This window comes from Pogonomyrmex barbatus, unplaced genomic scaffold (assembly GCF_055798465.1).
Source record: "Pogonomyrmex barbatus isolate J1 unplaced genomic scaffold, ASM5579846v1 scaffold16, whole genome shotgun sequence".
Classification (NCBI taxonomy): Eukaryota; Metazoa; Arthropoda; class Insecta; order Hymenoptera; family Formicidae; genus Pogonomyrmex; species Pogonomyrmex barbatus.
Genome location: NW_028297112.1, coordinates 7,200,935 through 7,216,024, shown reverse-complemented (window position 1 = coordinate 7,216,024; position 15,090 = coordinate 7,200,935). Strand labels below are relative to the sequence as shown.

The window sequence follows — 15,090 nt, the reverse complement described above, 5'->3', positions numbered from 1 at the left end:
ATGAGTATTATCATTTTATTACATGATTTCAATTCGACTTCAGATTCTTTTCAATTAATTAATTAATTTTGTAACAGAGCATCCAAAAGATGCTCTGTTACTAGCGCGCGCAAATGCGGCCCGCGCCATCCGAGGCCGCCCGAACACTCCCGACCACGACCGACCGACACACGCGCGCCGACGAGCTGTCACGCAGCGACAACGTGACAGCTATTGTTACATTGTTACATTGTGACAGCTATTGTAACAAACGCTAACAAACTAAACGGTGACACGTGGCGCGGATAGGGGTATAAATACCCGACGAATTTTAAGACAAGACACCAGTCCTATCCGCTCCTCCGACCTGACCAACACCGACAACCGTTCCGACCAGAACAGCGAGAGAAGATTCTCTTAGCGAATACCGAGCGTTCTCCGTATTCCTGTTCTATCCTTCCTCGAGAATTCGGAGTGTTCTCAGCTTTCTCGCTCTCGCAACGAATACCGAGCGTTCTCGATATTCTTGCATCTCCCGTCTGAGGAAAATCAGAGTGTTCTCAGATTTTCCTCCTCCCGACAATACCGAGAGTTCTCAGTATTGTTCCTCCATCTCATCTCGAAAGTCGGAGCGTTCTCGGACTTTTCCGCGACGTCCGCCCCACGTGTCACGGCGAGCGTCAGCGGTTGCCTAGCAACGCACACACGCGGGCCCGGTTGCCTGGCAACGCGCATACCGATACGAACCCGACATCCGACGAGCGAAAATCCGAGCGCACGTCCCCGCGTCCGTGCCTAGCGACAAAAATCCGAGCGCGCAGGGACGTTCCGTTACATGGCGCCCGAACAGGCACCGTTTTAAAGAATAAATAAGAAAAAGGGGATAGCCGATGCCAGCCTGGGTACAAACTCTCTCAAAACCAGACGCCCTTCGTGTAGCACAGTCATTCGGTATCGACACAACCGCGACTCTCGAAGACCTCCGCCGCCGATTACGAACGTACGCGAACACTCATCCGCACATCATGCCTACCGTAAAAGCCGGAACATCCACCGACACCGAAACCTCCCCAGTCACCCCATCGCCTTCCGGCTTACCCTCGGCAGAAATGAGTCACGCCAAAACCATGAATCAAATCCGGAAATGGGGGTGTCACTTCGACGGCCGCGATCCTCTCTCCTTTCTGGAAAGACTTACCGAATTACAGAGACAATATAGATATTCCAACGAGACTATGCTAAAAGGGCTGCCCGAGTTACTTAAAGGCAATGCACTGTCCTGGTATCGCAATAATGAGAACGAATGGTCGGGCTGGTAAGATTTCTTAACCGATTTCCGCCATCACTTCCTACCGCGTCGCTATCAGATAAAATTGGCACAAGAAATTCGCGACCGGAGGCAACGCCCCGACGAAACATTCGCGCAGTACGTCACGCATATGCTCACATTAATGCGCCGAGCGGGAAATCACTCGACACCCGAAAAAATAGACCGACTCTACGAGAACAAGAGGGCCGAGTATAAAATGTTCGTCCGGATTAACGAGAGAACCACGTTACATGACCTTACAGACCAAGCCACCGAATACGAAGAAATACAAAAAGCTCGCGTAATAGAGGATAAAGAAGGACGAGAATGTCGACGCGTGAATACGGCCACGCCATCGCAACCAATGCCCTACGATCGCCAGAACACGTGCTGGAGATGCAAGCAACGAGGTCACGATCGTTTCTCGTGCAAACGACCTCCCCGGAAATTTTGCTCGCAATGCGGCAAAGACGGGGTACTGACGAAAGAATGCCATCCCCGTCCGGGAAACGCCCCGACGGCCGGGGCCGCCAACAACACACCCCGGCCGGAAAACTCGCGGACGTAGAATATACGCCACGACCACACATCCGCGTCCGAATCGGCACGCGAAACTTCTCCGCACTCATAGACACAGGGTCCGAAATCTCAATGATAAATTCTGAGACCGCGCGCTACGCTCAAGAAATCGGTTGCGAAGTTACCCCCGCCAAAAGCCAGATCCATTTAGCCGATGGGGCACTCGCCCATATTAACGGGAAGATTACGCTACCTCTAACCACTCACCATCAAGATATCCGCCCTTCCAGATCCTACCGACTCTAGACAGTACGATCCTGATCGGTATCGACCTATGGGCCCGCCTCCGCTTGACACTACTCCCTCCCTCCGCAACCACCGGACAATATCACCCCTCCTATGCCGTCACCGCCGGTTTGGCACGCCGCACGCCCCGAGAAGAACGCGAATTAATAGACTTCCTGAATGTCGAAATGGCCAAATTCAAGGGCGTAAAAGGGCCCACCGACCGCATTACGCATGTCATCCGGGTAAAAAACCCCGTACCGATCAAACAGCGATATCGCCCCCGAAACCCCGCGATGCAAAAGATCATCGACGAAGAAGTGCAACAGATGGAGAATGAAGGCATCATCGAGCCCCCTCCAGCGCGTGGAGTTCCCCCGTCGTGATCGTTCGGAAAAAAGACGGCAAGCGACGGTTTTGAATCGATTTCCGCAAGGTAAACGAAGTAACCGAGACGCGTATCCGCTGACACACATCGCCGCTACACTAGACAAACTTCGCGGCGCGCGCTATTTGTCTACCCTCGATCTCAAACAGGGATATTGGCAGGTACCCTTCGCCCCCGAAAGCCGACCGGTAACCGCGTTCACAGTGCCCGGACGAGGGCTGATGCAATTCAAAGTCATGCCGTTCGGGCTACATTCTGCACCGGCCACGTTTCAACGCCTCCTCGATAGCATACTCGGTCCCGAACTCGAATCAAACGTATTCGTATATCTAGACGACATCGTCGTCGCCAGCCCGTCTTTCGAATCACATCTAATACATCTCGCAGAAGTTTTTCGTCGACTGCGCGACGCCCGCCTCCGGTTAAATCCCGAGAAGTGCCATTTCTGCCTTACCGAGCTTAAATACCTCGGCCATGTAATTAACCGCCGCGGCATCCAGACCGATCCCGACAAAATAAAAGCCATCACCCAATGGTCCGCACCGACCAATGTCAAATAGATTCGACAATTCGTGGAAGTAGCCTCGTGATACAAAAGGTTCATACCGAACTTTTCCACCACCGCCGCCCCACTGACCATATTAACAAAAAAGGGCGTCAAATGGCAATGGGGAGCAGCGGAAGAGAAATCATTCCGCGAACTAAAAAAGGCACTCACTACCGCCCCAGTCCTCGCCTGCTCGGATTTTAAGCGGCGGTTCATACTACAGACCGACGCAAGCACTCACGGACTCGGGGCGGTATTGACACAACACCTGGAGGAGGGCGAACGCGTAGTCGCATACGCTAGCCGAACGCTCGGGGCCGAGCGAAATTATAGCGCGACCGAGCTCGAATGTTTAGCAGTCGTGTGGGGAATCCGACATCTGCGCGGCTATCTGGAGGGCTATGAATTTACGATGATAACCGATCACCAGGCCCTCCGATGGCTGCAACGCCTAGAGTCTCCGACGGGACGATTAGGCCGCTGGGCGCTCGAGCTCCAGCAATACACCTTCGATATCAAATATCGGAAGGGGCAGTTGAACCGCGTGGCCGACGCACTTTCCCGACAGACGCCCGTTCATTCCACTCGCCAAGGAAGCCCATGCCCCTGGTATAAGCGGCAATTCCACCGGGTGAAGGAAAGACCTGCCGATTTCCCCGAATACCGGATCGAGAACGGGAAGCTGTAGCGCCATTTCTTACATTCGACCGACTTTCGCGAGGTCCCGGCCGACGAACAATGGAAGGAATGCATACCGCGAGAAAAACGTACCGAAATACTGCGGCGGTTGCATGATGAACCGACAGCCGGCCACCTTGGTATCGCCAAAACGATCGCTCGTGCTGCGCGATTATACTACTGGCCTGGCATGTTTTCTGACACCGCCCGGTACGTTCGAAATTGCAAAAATTGCCTCGCGCACAAATCCTTGCAAAACCGACCCGCCGGCTTTTTACACACGGCCCCCGTGTCTTATTCGTGGGAACAAATAACGATCGATTTAATAGGACCGTTGCCCCGCTCGGTAAATGGACATTCATGGCTGCTAGTGATGCAGGACCGTTTCACAAAATGGGTGGAATTACAACCACTCCGCCGTGCCACCGCCGCCGCCGTCGCGCAAGCCGTCGAAAATCGCATCATTTACCGACACGGATGTCCACGCACCCTCGTCTCCGACAACGGGCGACAATTTATCTCCGGCCAATTTAGAAAGATGTTAGAAACGTTTAATATTTCGCACCGCACCTCCCCCGCGTACACGCCCCAATGCAACCCAGTGGAACGAACCAACAAAACCGTCAAAACCATGATCCGCTAATATATGAATCGCGATCACCGTCGTTGGGACCGAAACCTTGAGGCGTTGCAGTTCGCCTATAACACGGCGTGGCATGAAACCGCCGGGTATAGCCCGGCGTTTTTAAATTATGAGCGAGAAATAAACAGCCCCCTCCCCGCGGATCAACGCGACATCACCGTATCGCCACCCAAGATGAATTGCCGCATCCTCCGGGAAGCATATGAGGTCGTCCGCGCCAACCTCGCAGGCATTTCAGAGGCAGGCGAAATATTACGACATGCGACACCGCGCATGGAAACCCGTCGTCGGAGACAAGATGTGGAGGCGCGTGCACATCCTATCTAATAAAAACGAGGCCGTCGCGGCAAAATTAGCGCCGACATACACCGGACCGTTAACCGTACGCAAAATAATATCGTCGGTAATTTTCGACTTGCGCGACGACCGGGGAAAGTGGCATCGACATATACACATACATGACTTAAAGCCGGCTCCGGACAACGACGTAAACAAAACCGACGAAACCGACGAGACCGACAACAACTAAGATCGTTTAAACAAAGCAAGTTTACCAGAAAACGTGAAAAATCTGATGAATCACGAGAAGCCATGAACTACTCCGTCCCCGAGCGGGGTAAATTTTTTATACCCTGAAAGAGGTATAAATATGCGGGATTTCCGATCCGAGGAAAAGTCCGCATCAGCATGGCAGATCAACGGCATACTCCAACACGCTACGATCCCGAGTTCGAGATCCTCTGGGAACGACTCGCAACCACCGCCGAGGAATCCGGGCATCGCTACCGACCCGCCACTACGACGGTCAAACCAGCCGCCAAGCCGACCGTTCGGAGCATCACCACCGTCCGCCACCCGATACGAGTGGTTCCGGCTGTGGGCACGAGGGTGCAGCGATCCACCGCGAGCAATGAGCGGAAGCTTCAAGGTCTGCTCCAGACGCCGCCACCACCACCGCCCAGAGGAGGTAAGAAGTATACCGTCTCTCCGGCTAGCCGGTGCGCGGCAAAATTAGCCGAGCTTTTCGGCAGCCTATCGGACCTGTCCGATGACGAAGGGGGATTTACGTCAGCTCGCCCCTTTGTCAAAACTGCCAACAAAAATCCGACCGTATCCACCGCCACGGTCGCAGCGCGTGACCACCGTGCCAACAAAAATCCGACCGTATCCACCGCCACGGTCGCAGCGCGGGACCACCGTTCCAACAAAAATCCGACCGTATCCACCGCCACGGTCGCAGCGCGGGACCACCATTCCAGCGCCTGTGAAAAGCCAACTGTCTCCACCGCCACGGTCGCAGCGCGGGATCACCGCGTCACACCAGCCGGCTCGTCCGCAGACGAACGACCGAGATCCATACCCGCGGCCACCGAGAGCGGCGGCGTTCCTCCCGTCCCGGCCGAGGCAGCATCACCGCACACCGACCGACGATGCCCTCGTTCGGACCCGCAGGACCGCCGCCGATCGAAGTGATTGTAGCCGACGGGATCTGTGTAAGAGTGCCCTATTTCGCGGCTCACATCTCACAGCTTGTACAAGGCGCGCGTAGGAGCGCGTAAATTTGTACTGCGTTTCAACAGGCAGGGTGAGTGCCATTACAAGCGAGAGGTGTGATGCTCGAAATGAGAACAATTAAGTTAACGAAGGGGAGAGATGTAACAGAGCATCCGAAAGATGCTCTGTTACTAGCGCGCGCAAATGCGGCCCGCGCCATCCGAGGCCGCCCGAACACTCCCGACCACGACCGACCGACACACGCGCGCCGACGAGCTGTCACGCAGCGACAACGTGACAGCTATTGTTATATTAACAAACGCTAACAAACTAAACGCTGACACGTGGCGCGGATAGGGGTATAAATACCCGACGAATTTTAAGACAAGACACCAGTCCTATCCGCTCCTCCGACCTGACCAACACCGACAACCGTTCCGACCAGAACAGCGAGAGAAGATTCTCTCAGCGAATACCGAGCGTTCTCCGTATTCCTGTTCTATCCTTCCTCGAGAATTCGGAGTGTTCTCAGCTTTCTCGCTCTCGCAACGAATACCGAGCGTTCTCGATATTCTTGCATCTCCCGTCTGAGGAAAATCAGAGTGTTCTCAGATTTTCCTCCTCCCGACAATACCGAGAGTTCTCAGTATTGTTCCTCCATCTCATCTCGAAAGTCGGAGCGTTCTCGGACTTTTCCGCGACGTCCGCCCCACGTGTCACGGCGAGCGTCAGCGGTTGCCTAGCAACGCACACACGCGGGCCCGGTTGCCTGGCAACGCGCATACCGATACGAACCCGACATCCGACGAGCGAAAATCCGAGCGCACGTCCCCGCGTCCGTGCCTAGCGACAAAAATCCGAGCGCGCAGGGACGTTCCGTTACAATTTTAGTATTTTTTTATACGATTTTTATGATCTAAGAATATCTTTTTATTCAGATTTATGTTATTTAGATTCATACTCAAATACATATTCACAGGTTTATGTTATTTAGGTTCAAATACATATATTCAAATATACATATATTCATATAACATAAAACAACTAGCTCTATCCAACTGATGGAGAAATCTAGATAACATCAAATTTAAATGTTCATATAATAAAATAGGAACATTTACATATATTTTTATACTCTAAAGCTATATTTTAATATTATCTTAAATTTAGAAGATTTCATTCACCCATACATATCGAGTCCTTTTAGAGTATTGTTTATGGCTCTTTTAAACATTGTTTTCTTGTATATATATATATATATATATATATATATATATATATATATATATATTAGATTCTTTTAGGGTATTATTTCTTTTGAACATTGCTAATTTTTATTAACTTATTATTTTTAATAACTTTTATTTAAACCTGCAAGAAGAAGAAACATTATAAAAGAATTACAAAATTTATCAATTAATTACACAACTACAGAAACAATTACAAAGAATCGAAAGCCAAGTTGAAACATTTATATAAAATGATAATGTTAATATTAATAATTAATGATAACATTTCAACTTGGTTTCCTATTCTTCTGAACTTATTTCTTTGTCATTCAATTAATAATTAATTAATTTTAGCATTTTTTCCCAATCACAGTTAGATAAAGTTAATTATTTTATATTATATAGATATGTATTATATAAATATGTATGAATATGATCTAGAAATATCAAATTGAAATATTCATATAATAAAATGGTAACATTTATATTTTTATACTCATTTTAAGACATATTTTTATATTCTATTTTAATTTTACTCTTAATTTAAACGATTTCATTCACTCATATTTTAATTTCACTTTTAATTTAAACGATTTCATTCACCCATACATATCCCTTTTTGTATTGAGAGTATTGTTTATGTCACTTTTACATCGTTTTTTATACACTCATACTAGATCCTTTTAGAGTATTATTCAATAACATCTCTTTTGATATTGATAACTTTCATGTAATTTTTATTTAAAAAATGCTAAAATTAATTAATCAATTGAACGACAAAGAATAAAGTTCAGAAGAATAGGAAATTGAAATGTTAATATTAACATTATCATTTTATATAAAGGTTTCAACTTGACTTTAGATTCTTTGTAATTGTTTTTATTGTTTTTATAGTCGTATAATAATTGATTGATAAATTTAACAATTCTTTCATTTCTCCTTATGAAGAAAAGATATTTATCTATTATAATGTTTCTTCTTCTTGCAGGTTTAAATAATAATAAATAATAATAATAAAAGTTACATAAAAGTTACATAAACGTATCAATGTTGAAAAGAGACAAATGATATTCTAAAAGGACCTAATATGTCTATACAAATAAAACAATTAATGATGAAGTTAAAATTATGATTTTAGATGAGTATAAAAATATAACAATGTTATCATTTTATTACATGACATCTCAATTTCAATTTAACATCAAATTCAGAACATTTCAATTTAACTTCAGATTCTTCATAACTGTCTTTTTAGTTATTCAATTAATTAACTAATTTTAGTATTTTTTCATGATTTTTATGAAAATATGTAAATTAATTGAATTTATTTATTATATGTTCTTAAATAAAAAAATTTTTATCTTGCAATCTTCGGCTCTCTTTCTCTTCCTCTCTCTCTCTCTCTCTTTCTTTCCGTCTCTCTGTCTGATTATATATTAAGATACTAAAATATCACAATAAATAAATCGCATTAATATTTATTCATAAGCATTATGTCAATGAATTTTTTAATACATTCGATATTACAATCGATATGATCGCATGCATCAGCGACTTCCTGTGGCGTAATACTTATACTTGTAAGACATTGAACTATGTCAATGAATTTTTTAATATATTCGATATTACAATCGATATTATAATCGCATGCATCAACGATTTCCTGTGGCGTAATACTTATATATATATATATATATATATATACACAATAAAAAATAGTGATAATAGAAATCATAAGTCTCTGTCTACAATAGATGATTTAAGTTTTAAGCCATAAAAAATTGACCAATTACAATCGAATGTGAAAAGAACAATTGATTATGATTGATCAGTTTCTCAAAGCTTAAATCATACATTGTAGGCCGGAACTAATAGCTTCTGCACACAAAACGCGACACGCTTGCAGCGTCGCAGAAGTCTCCGAAAAATAGCCAATCAATATCACTTTCCATAAGAGCAAAAGAACGATTGGCTATCGCTGTGACAACTTCTGCCGCGCAGCAAGCATTGTCGCGTCCTGTATGATAATATGAGAGTGGCAATGCTGTTTGATTTTCATTTATTTTCTAAGATGGAAATCGAAGAAGACGTAAGTAATCCATTATTATATTCATATTTTTTAATTACAGATGAGTTTTTTACTTCATCGATTAATAAATCGTATTATACGCCAACATTATGCGATTAATCAATCAATGAATTAAAAACACGTCTTATATATTCGTATAATAGACAACATTCTAAATATTAATAATATAACCTTTTAACTTTAACCTTTAACCTTTTAAAACATTTTAACTTTCATTTCAGGAATTTGATTTTTCGGAGGATGCAATATTTTCCGCTGCCGCAGCGCCCGCCGCCGCAGCGTCCGCGGCTGCAGCGCCTGCCGTCACAGCACCCGTCAAAACATCCGTTGCCACAACATCCGTTTTCACAAATTCTCAAGGTCAAATAATAATAATTTTCTAATCAGAATTAAATAATCAAAAGACACGATAATGACTCAGGTTTAAATGGTAAACTATTTTTTAAGAAAAATTGTATTTTATGTTACAGAAAGACGAAGAGGATCACGGGCGGCGAGGCGAAGACGAGAGCATAATTTTATACAATTTTTGTACGAGTTGGTCTCCGCCGAATATTACTTTGGACAAAGAAGGAGAGGAGGAAGAGGAAGAGGAAGAGGAAAAAAAACATGAATATAACTCGAAAATGAAAAATTTATGAAAGTTATAAATTTTAAGTTACTATGTCAAAATAAATATAATAAGTATAATAATAAAGTATGGATAATGATAGATACATTTTTATTTTTAATTATTTTTAATTTTATTTTATTGTTTAAATTTTCTGACGAAAACAGTCTTCAAACAAGTAAAACATGACAGTGCGTAATTAATATTGAATATAGAATAAAGTGGCATCGCGATAGTATCGTATACAGATATTTGCGTATTCATTCTAATGCTATCGAAGGATTTCCGCAGTGAAATTTTTGGATGGTGATATTAAAAATGGTTATTGGTTGGATGTTCGAGGATGCTGGCAAGTTTCACCGGGAAAATTGCGTCCGCGAACGTTGATGTCTTTAGGATCTTTTCATTTCTCTTTTTTTTTCAGATGCTACCGCGATGTGCTCATTAAATAGCCGCGTGTACTCGAGTGTATGCCGAGTCGTGTAATACAAGCAAAGCCGAATATTTTAGCGTAATAAGTTGTACATGCTATCCGTAATTGTGTGCGAAAATGGCGAATTCGGATTCTCGTCGTGGCAACGAAACACGACTATGTTCTGATGATTCGCGCGGATCATGCGATATTATGACAAACACAGAAAAAAATATAGTATTCAGAAGAACACAGAATAATTTACATAGATATATAGAACGCGAGAGCGAGAGAGAGAAAGAGAAAAAAGAAAGATTATCATTAGTCTTTCTTTCTTTTTTATTCTCTTTCTTTCTATACAAGGATATATATATTAAGGATCATATATTTTAAAAATGTTCGCTGTGAATGAGATGCACTAGCTCTTTGTTCGCGTCGCGAGTGCACTCCCATTAAATCTCGCAGAAGCTGAAAGGCTAGAAAGTGGAAAGCGCGATAACGATCGATTGGAGGTTGCCCGCGAGTTGGATGCATGCGGAAAAGATATATTCTTTTTTGAAGAACGCTTTCGAATAAATAGATCCATCGAGAAAAGCGTGCGCTCTTTAACATATATTCGCAAATTAATCGGGAAAGATATTCTCTGAAGAATATATCATAAATACTTCGAGTCGATCGTGATAATAATCGGTTGTAACCCGATATCAAGATTGATTTCATAGTTCACCGGGATTGACGACGTTGACTGCGAATGCCGAGTTCGTTTCACCCTTCTGGTCGATCGCACGTGCCACATATTGACCGACGTCACTCGCCGTGTATATTTTGATGCCGAACTCGAAGGACGTATTACCGTCTGAACTGAAGTGATATCTGTTGCTCGTCTCGGGAATTGCCTTGCCATCTTTCAACCAAGTCACTGGGAAATTTTTAACACAATTCAATTTTGCTTACTGATAAAAAAGAAGATTCAGATAAGAATCGTTATAAGGATAAAAATTTATATTTCTGTCTAGATAAGCTGTCAAACATGAACAAGAATATTTCGTATATGTAATTAATTATAAAGTATATTTTATGAAAAATTTTGTTGGATTTAAAAAAATTACTTAAATATTATTTGAATATAATAAATGATTTAAAATTAAAGTAATGCTCAGTCTACATTCGATGTCCTTGCTATGTAAAACCATTTTACCTTTCAAAGGCGCAGTATCAATCTTGCACATGAAAGTAACCGATTCGCCTTCACTCACTGTTGCAGACTGCGGGAATGTCGCGAACGCTGGGCTTTTCGTTTGGAGCTGGAAGAAATACGGAATGAATGAAAATGAAAATGAAAAGTAAAGATAGGAAAAGTAAAGATTAAGATAAGAAAGGAAATAGAATTAAAAGTAAAATTAAAAGTAAAATCGAAATGAAGAACAAAGATCGTCTTCGCCAATTTTTCTGTGATATGGTTGATAAAACTAGCAGATTCTCATCGAGTATGCTTAACGTGCACGACGAGTAGCTCTCTCTCCTGCATCGTTGAAAGCTTCGCACGTGTAAGTGCCGGAATCCTCGGGGAATATCTCGGCAATGACTAGCTTGTAAATGTTTGCTTCATTAATGTATTGGAAATCTTTGCTAGGCTTAATCTCCTTATTGTTGTGCAGCCACACTACGTCGAACTTCTTCGCACCGATTATTCGGCAACTGAGCCTCGCCATCTTTCATATACTTGCTTGTTAAATGGTCCACGATCTTCGGCGATTTGTCATCGCTCTGCTTCTTCCTAGCAGCGTTCTCCACGGCTAAAAACAAATCGGATTAAACATGATGCATCTTTCTATGTTTTTTTAACATTAAAAGTTTCTATGTGTGATCATTTTTATCTTTTAAAATATTTTTTTTTGTTAAAGATATAGTTTTGAAATTTTCTTTTTGTTAATTATGTTCTTTATTCTAATGGAATATTGAAGTCAGAAAATATTGTAAAATTTTATTCTTTATATTAAAATAAATGTTAATTTAAAGAAATAGAAAGATAAAAAAACGATTGATATTTCTAATCCTTAGAGGTATGACATAGTAAAGCGATATACTAACGAATAAGTTTTTTCGTGGTGCTTCTGGATCAAGATAGACTACTACTAGTAGAGTCAAGTTTCGAGCCGTATTTCTTTATGCTTCGCTTATCAGACATATCGCTGATTTTAACACTCCTGAAATTATATATTTAAAAGCATGTCAATAATATTGTTTTTTTATTCTTATCGAGAGTCCTTATTTGATTTTATTTTTAAAAAGTATTATGAATACTTGCGTCTGTACTTTTAATTATTTTAAGAGGTTTTTCACCTCTGCCGATTTCAAAAAATCGCTAATGATTAATATAAATATATTATATTATTTCGTGTATATACCTTATATGATGAAAATCATTGTGAAATTCTGTTTGCCATTATATGAAGAAGTGGAGTATCCCAAATTACAACTTACTATGTCATAAACATTAAGAATGATTGACTCACGCGCCATTTTTGGAATTAATTCCTCACTATCTTGTGGATAACCCAAACAACTGGGGAAAGAGAGATTACAGTTAAGGCCTGACGAAAACATCATTGGGAAATTTGTAAATCCATACAGGGTTAAAGTTGATTATTAATATCCTATTATACCTAATAAATAAACATGTAATCTTATTATTTCATATATTCTATATATATTGGAAAAAATAATAAACTTAAATAATCATCCATGCAATCCGATCAAACAATGTGTATATATACACACATATATATTGTTATTAAATAGTTTAAGATCAATATAAGTTGGAAATTATCAAATATCAATCTTTAAATTCTTTGTAAATTTTGCAATTTTATATATATATATATATATATATGTACACATATATATATGTATGTATGTATGTATGTAATTGTCTAATAATAAATAGTTGATTAGAAATATGATTCAAAATTATAATATATGTATAGTTCTCTAGATATGTTATTTTTTTGACAAATTTTCATTTTTATTCGATTTGGAACTGATCTTTCTAGAGTGACATAATAAGAGTATGTAGATAAGATTGAATAAAAGAATAATATCTTTGTTCTCTGATAAAATGAAAAATAGAACTTACCTGCAAAGTATAGACACAAACATGAATTACACTCCGAAATTATTACAAATTGTCAAACTCGCCGCGAACGTCAACATCGTTGGCCACCACTCGGACGTGCAGAAAAAGAATAATAGTAGTATGCAATTATTTATTAATACTGCTAATGTTTCCTTTTTAATTTTAATATACGCGTATTTATTATTATATACCCGAGAGGTCTAACCAAAAACACTACCGTGTTTACATCAATCAATTTTATCGACTCAGCGGATAAATCAGGCCGATAAATCAGAGTCACTGTAGGACCCAGCGAACATTGATTTGCTAGATTCTACAATAACTCTGACTTATCAATCTGATAATTCGCTGAGTCGATAAAATTAATAATGACATCTCGTGACAGACGTTGCAGCCGTACAAAGGCGACGATAATGACGTTTCTTAAAGTAAAAATCGGACTTTGTGTAGCAATATCTCTGCTTGTAGGGCACGTAACAGAAAAATAAAAATATTTTTATTATGCAAGTCGGACTCAAGCTATCGATCAAGCCTACTTAGAACTTGATCAGTATAGCCGTTATTGAGATTCGATAATTTCAGATGCTCGAACCTCGACGACTCGCGTAAAGTCACACGGCAGTGTTCTCGGTTGACTTGACACCCGAGACACTACCGTGTCTCCTGATGTAATGTTCATCATTTAAGATATGCTAACATGTGCATATGAATATGCCTTTCGATTGTTAAAATGTAAAACAATTCTAATACTTATTAATACTAGATGTATGTATGTGTTTTCATAGAATAGTACATAACTTTCAAGGATTTGAATACTAAAGATAATATTAAAGATGGAAATTGATTTTTAATAAATTAAAAAAAAGAAATATTCTGGCTTAAAGTATCATTGACAAACTGCAAAATAATCTATCTTCAACAATTTACTGCAACATAATTTACATGAAAACATAATTTATTAACTACAGACACATGTCAGTTATACTTTTTTATAAATTGTAATATAAATTTAACCATTTTATCAAATTTAAAGAATAGCATAAGTTATACATATTTTTGATTTCAATTATTAAAATACAGAAAACAGTAACATAGTTAATAATAATCTTGTATCTATAGATGAATAATTGCATTATTTAACATTTTAAGGACTCAAAGATGTATTCACATATGACATAATTTAAATTGTCAATTAAATATGTTTTCTCGTATAATAATAGAAACTTCTTAATAAAGATGGCTTTTAGATTTGCATATTGTTTAGATTGTTCTTCAAATTTTCATGGAGTATTCTAATTTTAATCCTTAATTATAATTTTTATAAAATTTTATTTCTTTTTTGAGATTACTTTTCACTGATTAAAGTTTTCACTTATAATAAATCAATCCATTAATCTAATAATGTTTTAATAATCAATGTATAACTTTGTACTATGTATTTATTAAAGCTGACTAATTTTTATATTTTCGATAGAAAATGATAAATATTTTACTAATTATAATAATGTGACATACTCTATTTAATCAAATTTTAATAAATTGTAGAGAGATAATAATGATAGATTGAGATAATAATAATAGATATAAAAACAAATCAATCTGGCATGTTCCATTAAAAAAGTTCATGGAACTGATAAGTGCCAAATAGTGATCCAACATTTGTTTGAAAGGCAGTTTTCAGGTCATATAATTTTTATATATCATATGTTCTGCATATTTATAATACTATATAACAATATTAATTTGTGCAATTAGTATTATTTCTTTTATTG

At 40.1% G+C, this 15,090-nt stretch overlaps 1 long non-coding RNA gene and 1 pseudogene across 2 annotated transcripts; both read right to left on the bottom strand.

The window, feature by feature from the left end:
- Window positions 1-9,878: 9,878 nt before the first annotated feature.
- Window positions 9,879-11,982, bottom strand: LOC148937192 (myosin light chain kinase, smooth muscle-like; annotated as a pseudogene). Its single transcript, XR_016138671.1, has 3 exons — window positions 11,653-11,982; window positions 11,381-11,486; window positions 9,879-11,101 (listed from the first exon to the last, which is right to left on the bottom strand). The product of XR_016138671.1 is annotated as a myosin light chain kinase, smooth muscle-like (transcript).
- A 200-nt stretch (window positions 11,983-12,182) lies between these two features.
- Window positions 12,183-13,985, bottom strand: LOC148937191 (uncharacterized). Its single transcript, XR_016138598.1, has 3 exons — window positions 13,319-13,985; window positions 12,591-12,848; window positions 12,183-12,389 (listed from the first exon to the last, which is right to left on the bottom strand). It is a non-coding gene; the product is annotated as an uncharacterized LOC148937191 (long non-coding RNA).
- Between the last annotated feature and the right edge of the window lie 1,105 nt (window positions 13,986-15,090).